This window comes from Loxodonta africana, chromosome X (assembly GCF_030014295.1).
Source record: "Loxodonta africana isolate mLoxAfr1 chromosome X, mLoxAfr1.hap2, whole genome shotgun sequence".
Lineage (NCBI taxonomy): Eukaryota > Metazoa > Chordata > Mammalia > Proboscidea > Elephantidae > Loxodonta > Loxodonta africana.
The window spans coordinates 91,586,627-91,596,227 of record NC_087369.1 but is presented as its reverse complement, the minus strand read 5'-3'; positions in this window follow the sequence as shown (position 1 = coordinate 91,596,227).

Here is a 9,601-nt window from a genome sequence, read left to right as displayed (position 1 = left end):
CAACTTGTTAATTTTTCCACTATGTTCTTGAATAATCTTTTTGAGTTCTTCAACAGTTTTATCAGTGTGTTCCTTGGCTTTTTCTGCATTTATCCTAATTTCATTTGTGATATCTTTAAGCATTCTGTAAATTAGTTTTTTATATTCTGTATCTGATAATTCCAGGATTGTATCTTCATTTGGGAAAGATTTTGATTCTTTTGTTTGGGGGGTTGGAGAAGCTGTCATGGTCTGTTTCTTTATGTGGTTTGATATGGACTGCTGTCTCCGAGCCATCACTGGGAAACTAGATTTTCCAAGTAGTCAGCTAAAAAAAAATGCAGTCAGATCCCTATCTGAATTCTCTCTCTGGCTCCGGGTATTCGGATGTTAATGGGGTCGCCTGGGGAGGGTGGGGGAGGGATCTGAGAGCTAGGAGTGTAGCACCACAGAATATAGAGCTGAACACCACGTTCACGCTCCGCCCCCGTTCGCCAAAATCCGGGCTGGACGGGTCCCTGGCTAGGACACTGCTTTCCTTGCTCGGAAACCAGTCCCTTCCTCCTGGGGACTTCCTCCGGTGCGCGGCACCGCTCGTGGGCACTGGGTGGGCGTTTCCCGCACGAACGGGTGGGCCCGCCCCCAGGGTCTATTCAGGCGATTATAATTAGATCCCGCGGTCACGCCCCGCCTGTGCGCGCACCCAAATCCCAGCGGGATGACTTCCGGGTTGAGACGCTGCTTTCCCTGTTCGGGAACCTGTCACTTCCTCCCCGGGACTTCTCCTTCTGGAGCACCACACCTCTCGTGCGAACTGGGTTGGCGTCACCTGCACGGCCAGGTGGGCCCGCCCCCTGGGTCAATTCAGGGCAATAAAAATGGACTCCGCGCTCACGCCCCGCTCGTGCGCACGCCCAAGCCCCGGCAAGGCGGCACCCTGTCTGGGACGCTACTTTCTGCGCTTCGGGACCAATTAGTTCCTCCCGGGGACTTCTCCTTCCGGTGTGCCACACCTCTCGCGCAAACTGGGAGGGCGTCACTCGCACGACCAGGTGGTCCCGCCCCCTGGGTCAATGCAGGGTAATAAAAATGGACCCCGCGCTCATGCCCCGCCCGCGCGCGCGCGCGCGCATGCCCAGATCGCAGCGGAATTACTCCCCGTCTGGGATGCTGCTTTCCCTGTTTTGAGACCAGACACCTCCGGGGATTTCTCCCTCTGGTGTGCCGTGCCACACGCGCGGACTGGGTGCGCGTCCTCCCGCACGAACGCGTGGGCCCCGCCCTGGGGTCACTCCAGGGAAACACAGCTGACCCCCCCCCCGCGCGCCCCGTCGGCTTCTCGCCTAACTCCCGGCGGGACGGCACCCCAGCTGGGAGGCTGTTCTCCCCCCTCTCAGATCAGTCACTGCCTCCCGGGTGTTTCTCCCTCCGGCTGCGCCCCTACGCCGCCCGCGCCAACCTACTAGGCTTCCTCCCGGGATGGGTTCGGGGGGGAAGGGGTGGGCCCCCTTTCTGTGCCGTCTGCCCCCCTGGGCTCTGCCCCAGATCGAGCTCCGAAGGTCACCTGCCTGGTGCGCTGGCTCCTAGTTCTGAAAACAGTCGCTGTCTGCCCGTATTTGTTCGTCCTCCGTCTCTAAGTCTGTGCTTGTTGTTCAGAGTTCATAGATTGTTATGTATGTGATCGATTCCCTTGTTTTTCCGAGTCTTTGTTGCAAGAGGTATCCGCGGGAGCGTCCACCTAGTCCGCCATCTTGGCCCCCCCTCTTCTACCTTGTTTTTATATATTTGTTATTAAAAAAAAAACATGAAGGACAAGCCAATTAGAATTATCAAGCATGGATACCTTATTAATAGCCCTTATACTTGTCCATGCCGTTCCCTTCATTAGGGATATTTGTTTGTATAAAAAACCAAAAATCAAACCCACTGCCGTCGAGTCCATTCTGACTCATAGCGACCCTGTAGGACAGAGTAGAATACATTGCTTTTATTTATTTTCTAGTGTCTTTTCCCTTCCATCTTCCATTAGTATTTTTTTTAGGGTCGGTCTGGTAGATATGAACTCTCTCAGCTTCTGTGTGTTTGTCTGGGGAATTTGAATTTCACCCTCATTCTTGAATGACAGTTTCTGTGGGTATAGTATTCTTGGTTGACTTTTTTTTTTTTTCCAGCACTTCAAATATATCATTCCATTGCCTTCTGGCCTCCAATATTTCTGATCTTAATATTTCTTGATCTTAATTGGGGATCCTTTGTATGTGACTGTTTGCTTGTCTTTCACTGCTTTCAGGATTCTCTCTTTATCTTTACTTTTTGAGTACTGAACTATGATGCGTCTTGGTGTAGATCTCTTTGGGTTTATTTTGCTTGGGGTTCTTTGAGCTTCTTTGATTTATAGATTCATGTCCGTCATTAGATTGGAGAAATTTTCTGTCATTATTTCTTCAAATATTCTTTCTGTCCCTTTCTCTCTATCCCTTTCTCTCTTTCTGTCCCATTCTCTCTTTCATGTCCTTCTGGAATTCCCATGAGGTGTATATTAGTTTTCTTCTTGTTCTCCATAATCCCATTAAACTGTTCTCAGCCTTCTTGAGTCTCTGTTCTTGTTGCTCTTCAGTGTAATTTTAACTATTTTATGCTCTGATTCACTGATTTTTCCTTCTTACTGACTAAATCTGTTGGTGTTTATATTGTGTTTATTTCAGTTATTGTCCCTTTCAGTTGCAATATCATTTTTTAGATCCTCATATATTTCTTGAATTGTTTGCCTTATTTCTTTTAGTTCTTTGTTTTTTGGGTTTTGACCTTGTATGCTACAATTTTACTAAATTCCTTTATTAGTTCTAGAAGTTTTTTAGTAGGTTCTTTGGGATTTTCTATATACAGGACCATTTCGTCTACTGATAGGTATAGTTTTACCTCTCTCTTTCCAGTTCGGATACATTTTATTTCTTTTTCTTGCCTTTTTGTATTGGCTAGAACTTCTGTTAGAATACTGAACAGGAGTCGTAAGAGTGGGTATCCTTGCTTAGTTCCCATTTTTAAGGAGAAAGCTCTCAATCTTTCTTCACTGAGTATGATACTGACTGTTGGTTTTTCATAAATGCTCTTAATTATGTTGAAGAACTTTCCTTTTATTTCTATCTTAAGTCTTTTGATCAAGAAAGGGTACTGTATTTTACCAAATGCCTTTTCTGCATCAAATGAGATGATCTTGTGGTTCTTTTCCTTTGTCCTATTAATGGGTGTATTACACTGATTTTCTAATGTTGAACCAACCTTACATTTCTGCAGTAAATCCCACTTGATCATGATGTATACTTCTTTTAAAATTCTGTTGGATTCTGTTTGCTAGAATTTTGTTGAAAAATTTAGAATCTATGTTCATAAGGGATATTGGTCTGTAGTCTTCTTTGCTTGTGGTATCTTTGCCTGGTTTTGGTACCAGGATAATATAGGCTTCACAGGGAGTGTTAGGGAATATTTTTCCTTCCTCTATTTTTTGGTTGAGTTTGAATAGTGTTGGTGCCAATTCTCTAAATGTTTGATAGAATTCCCCAGTGAAGCAATCTGGCCCTGAACTTTTCTTTGGAGGCTTTTTATTACCAATTCAATCTCTTTGCTTGTTATAGGCAAGATGAGGTTTCCTACCACCTTTTGAGTCAGTTTAGGTAGGTTATGTGCCTCTAGGAATTTGTTCATTTCATCAAACTTATGAATTATTTTTGGAATACATTTTTTCATAGTATTCTGTTATGATCCTTTTTACTTTATTTGAGTCAGTCGTAATGTCTCCACTTTCATTTCTTATTTTGGTTATTTGTGTCTCTTCTTTTTTTCTTTGTCAGTTTAACAAGTGGTTTGTCAATTTTATTTAACTTTTCAAAGAACCAACTTCTGGATTTGTTGATTCTGTCTACTGTTTTCCTGTTATCTCTTTCATTTATTTCTGCTCTCCTCTTTATTATTTCATTTTTTCTGGTAATTTTAGGTTTAGCTTGCCCTTCTTTTTCTAGTTCCTCAAGCCGTAGAGTTAAATTATGTTTGTGATCATCCTCCTTTTTCAATGTAAACATTTATTGCTATAAACTTTCCTTGGAGGGCTGCATTCACTGCATCCCATAAGTTTTGGTATGATGTGTTTTCATTTTCATTTATATCCAGATATTTTTTAATTTCACTCTTGATGCAAGTTATTTAATAATAAAAAACCAACCCAGTGCCATCATTAGACAATGTATTATTATATATATATATATTTAATAATACATTGTCTAATTTCCATGAATTTGTGTTTCCTAGTTTTATTTCTGCTATTAATTTCTAAAATTATTCTTTGTGGTCAGAGAAGATACTTGGGATAATTTCAATGTTTTAAAATTTATTAAGATTTGTTTTGTGTCCTAGCATATAGTCTGTTCTGGAAAATGATCCATATGCATAGGAGAAAAATATGTACTGTTCTATTGATGGATGGAGTGTTCTTTATATTTCCATTAGGATTAGTTGGCTTACAGCATTATTTAAGTCCTCTATGTTTTTACTGATCTTCTGTTTAGATGTTCAGTCCTGAATTTAAAGTGTTGTATTGAAGTTCCCAACCATTATTGTGGAGTTGTGTATTGCTCCTTCCATATCAGTGAGAATTTGTTTCATATATTTTGGAGCACTGATGCTAGGTGCATATATATTTATAATTGTTATGTATTCTTGATAAATTGACACTTTTAATATATAATGTCCTTCTTTATCTCTTAGATTCTGATTTAGAGTCTATTTTATCTGATATCAGTATGGCCACCTCTGCTCTTTTTTGTTTACCATTTGTGTGGAATATTCTTTTTCTTCTATTATTTTCAGTCTGTTTGTATCCTTATGTCTACGGTGTGCCTCTTGTAGACAGCATAAGGATGATTCATGTGTTTCTTTTTTAATCCATTATGTTGCTCTCTGTCTTTTCAATGGGAGTTTAGACCATTTACATTTAAGTTTATTGAGGAAAATGAAGTACCTACTTCATTCATTTTGCTAATTTCTTTTTTGTGTGTGTGTCTTATATTGTCTTTCTCCCATTATTTCCACGTTTCTTTTATTTTTTTGTGATTAGCTTCTTTTTTGAGTTGAGCCTTTTTGATTTCATCTTTCTTCCCTTCAGTGTATTTTCTCTAAGGATTTTCTTAGTAGTTACCACAAATATTACATTTAACAACTTACAATGGCAGTAACTTATTTCAGCTTGCTGCCAACATTTAACATACAAACAAGTAACACACAACATTAACATACTAAAACTTTATTCATGTTTTGCTCCCCCTTCCTCCCTTTCTGTTAGCAAGCTTCCACTTAACATCATTATAGATCCTATACTGAAAAAGTTTAATTTGTATTCATTTCTTATGCACTTGATGTTGTATTGCTTGTGGAATCTAATTATTGAGTTTACTCCCTGCAATTACTGTACACTTTGTCTTGTATTTGCCCATGTTTTTACCTTTATTGGAGGTTTCTCTCTTTTTCCCCCCCTCTTTTCTATGTGCAGATTTGAATATTTTCTTGTGCTCTTTCCTTTCCCCTGAAGAACTTCCTTAAGTAATACTTGCAGAGCAGGTGTGGCAGTAACAAATTCCCAGAGGTTCTGTATATTTGGGCATGTCTTGATTTCCTCCCTTATTGTTGAATGATAAGTTTGCTGAGTAAAGAATTCTTGTTTGGCAATTGTTTTCCTTCAATACTTTTCATATGTCACTCCATTGTCTTCTGGCCTCCAGGGTTTCTGAGGAGAAATCCATACTAATTCTTATGAAGGATGCTTGGTATGTTATATTGTGATATTTCTCTTGCTGGTTACAGAATTCTCTCTTTCTTTGGTTTTCAAGAAGTTTAATACAATATGTAGTGGTGTAGCCCTCTTTATATTCTTTCTCTCGGGGTTCGTCCAGCTTCTTGGATTTGCAGACTTGATTCCCTATTCAGGTCTAGGAAATTCTCCGTGATTATCTCTTGGAAAATTCTTTCTATGTCTTTTTTACTGTCCTGTTATTTTGGAATTCCAAAAATGCTAATGTTGGATTTCTTAATTGAATCCCACAATACCATTTGGCTTTGTTTGTTTTTCTGTTATTTTCTCTTGAAATTTGATAATTTCAGTTACCTTGTCTTCTAGTTCATTTATTCTATCTCTTTGTTCGATTATCTTAACATTGATTTTTTTTTTTCAGGAAAAGAAATGAAGTTGTTTCTTTCCTCAGTAATAATAGCTTTGTGAAATTTAACATTTATTTTTTAAAAATTCACATTTTCACTTTGAACATATCCATTTTGTGTATATTCATTTTGAACAATAGGGTAATTATAATTTGAATATAAGGAGGTTTGGGAATGAATAAAAGGAGGGTGTTTCTCTAAAATATTCTCTATGGTGAAATTGTTACTTTTGTTTTAGTCTATTGTTCAGTGGTGAGGTGCTTTATGGAAAGTATCACTACATTTGGAAACAGAAATCCAAAATGTTTATTGCCAGGTATGACAATGGCAGATTATTTTACTGTATCAGACATTCTGGCATCTGGGTAGACTTAGCAAATAACAAAGAGATATTACACTTATATCTAGAACATGTGTATTTTTCTTGTTACCAGCAGGCAGGCTAGCATGAACTGAGAAGGCAATCTTGAACTGAAGTAGAAAGTGATAACCTAGTAACCTTAGATTGCCTTAAGAATTTATGCAAGTATGGTTTGCTTAGTACATTTGGAACACACTGAAAATGAGTGTCAAAGACAAATCAAGTTCAGGACAAAATTAACAAACTCTGATTATTCATAAACTTGAGGCAAGGGAACCCATTTGCCTTCATTTTGTTTCAGTAGGAGTTCAAGGATATTTAAAAGGAGGTAAATTTTATAGAATAAAAGAGAGGAAATAGTAAGATCATGTCTGATTGACAAACATTCTACCTAGGTGGGATTTTCTTAAGTAGGAGAGACTTTCTAATTGATCTTCAGATACATTTGACTTCTTTGGTTGGCTGCAAGGGGGCACATAAGAAACTTGGGTATGTTTAAAAAAAAGAGACTTGTCTAATGTTAGGGGCAGAGGGTTTTATGTGGTCAGGTTTTTCCTGGAACAAGTGGAATTCAATAGGCGGCATTTTTATAGAAATGGTCCTTGTGACAGGCAGTTTCTCAGAGTATCACCTCATTACAAGGCTGCACTTCCACTATGACTGGGAAGTGATTAATGTTCTTATACCAATGGCATTCTGAATACTTTCACACTTTTTAGTAAGGAAGAAATCACAAATTCCACATATCCTGGCTAAACCAACACACACACACAGATATACATTTATGTACATGAGAACACACATAAAACCACTACCCTAATCTCTTGTGCTTGAAGAGCTGTCTAACAACAAACAACTGTTTAAATTTATTACGCCGATCAAAGGGCATATTTTTTAAAAATTTTCATTGTGCTTTAAGTGGAAGTTTACAAATCAAGTCATTCTCTCACACAAAAATTTATATATACCTTGCTATATATAAAAAAAAAAATTTTTATATACTCCTAGTTGCTCTCCACCTAATGAGACAGCACACTCCTTCTTTCTACTCTCTATTTTCGTGTCCATTTGGCCAGCTTCTGATCCCCTCCGCCCTCTCATCTCCCATCCAGACAGGAGCTGCCCACATAGTCTCATGTGTCTGCTTGATCCAAGAAGCTCACTCCTCACCAGTATTGTTTTCTATACCACAGTCGAGTCCAATCCCTGTTTGAAGAGTTGGCTTTGGGAAGGGTTATTGTCTTGGGCTAACAGAAGGTCTGTGGACCATGACCTCTGGGGTCTTTCTAGTCTCAGTCGGACCATTAAGTCTGGTCTTTCTCTGAGAATTTAAGGTCTGCATCCTACACTCTCCTGTTCTCCAGGGGTTCTCTGTTGTGTTCCTTGTCAGGGCAGTCATCAGTTGTAGCCAGGCACCATCTAGTTCTTCTGGTCTCAGGCTGATGTAATCTCTGGATTATGTGGCCCTTTCTGTATCTTGGGCTCATGATTACCTTGTACCTTTGGTATTCTTCATTCTCCTTTAGTTCAGGTGGGTTGAGACCAATTGATGCATCTTAGATGGCTTCGTGCTAGAGTTTAAGACCCCAGACGCCACTCTCCAAAGTGGAATGCAGAATATTTTCAAAAGATATATTTTAATGAATCCCAGGCAACAAATCATAGTATTATAGAATCACTAGAGTAAATCAAATTAACAGCAGCAACAACACAAACTAATGCCAAATATATCATTGTAGTGCACTCCAAATTCAGAATAACTTTCATAAATTGCAGTGTAGGTGTATTGTATTTTGAGAACATAGCTGTGAAGATAAAAGCAATAATTGGACTGCACCTTGTGAGTTAGACCCCCTCTGTTTTATCAAAAGTGACTAAAGGCTAATGATTAGTGGTTGAAGTAGCTGTTTTATTTCTAGAATTCTGTAGTTATCCCTGGATGGTTATTCAGTATGATTATCATTATCTCAATTTCAGGGATAAATGTCATTTCCACTTTTATTTTATACTTAGTCTCTGGTTCATGTGGCCCTTTCTGTCTCTTGGGCTTGTAATCACTTTGTGTCCTTGGTGTTCTTCATTCTCCTTTGATCCAGGTGGGTTGAGACCAATTGATGTATCTTAGATGGCTGCTTGTTAGCGTTTAAGACCCCAGACTCCACTCTTCAAAGTGGGATGCAGAATGTTTTGTTAATAGATTTTATTATGCCAGTTGGCTTAGATGTCCTCTGAAACCATGGTCCCCAGACCCCTGCCCCTGCTATGCTAGCCTTCGAAGCATTCAGTTTATTCAGGAAACTTCTTTGCTTTTGGTTTAGTCCAATTGTGCTGACCTCCCCTGTATTGTGTGCTGTCTTTCCCTTCACCTAAAGTAGTTCTTATCTACTATCTAATTAGTGAGTACCCTTCTCCCACCCTCCCTCCCTCTCTCCTCTCGTAACCACAAAAGAATGTTTTCTTCTCAGTTTAAACTATTTCTCAAGTTCTTATAATAGTGGTCTTATACAATATTTGTCCTTTTGCAGCTGACTCATTTCCCTCAGCATAATGCCTTCCAGGTTCCTCCATGTTATGAAACGTTTCACAGATCCTTCACTGTTCTTTATCGATGCCTAGTATTCCATTGTGTGAATGTACCATAATTTCTTTATCCATTCATCCATTGTTGGGCACCTTGGTTACTTACATCTCTTTGCTATTGTAAACAGTGCTGCAATAAACATGGGTGTGCATATATCTGTTCGTGTAAAGGCTCTTATTTCTCTGGGATATATTCCAAGGAGTGGGATTGCTGGATCGTATGGTAGTTCTATTTCTAACTTTTTAAGGAAGCGCCAAATCGATTTCCAAAGTAGTTGTACCATTTGACATTCCCACCAGCAGTGTATAAGTGTTCCAATCTCTCCACAGCCTCTCCAACATTTATTCTTTTGTGTTTTTTGAATTAATGCTAGAAAAAAATTTTTTTTGTTGTTGGAGTGAGATGAAATCTCATTGTAGTTTTGATCTGCATTTCTCTAATGGCCAATGATCGTGAGCATTTCCTCATATATCTGT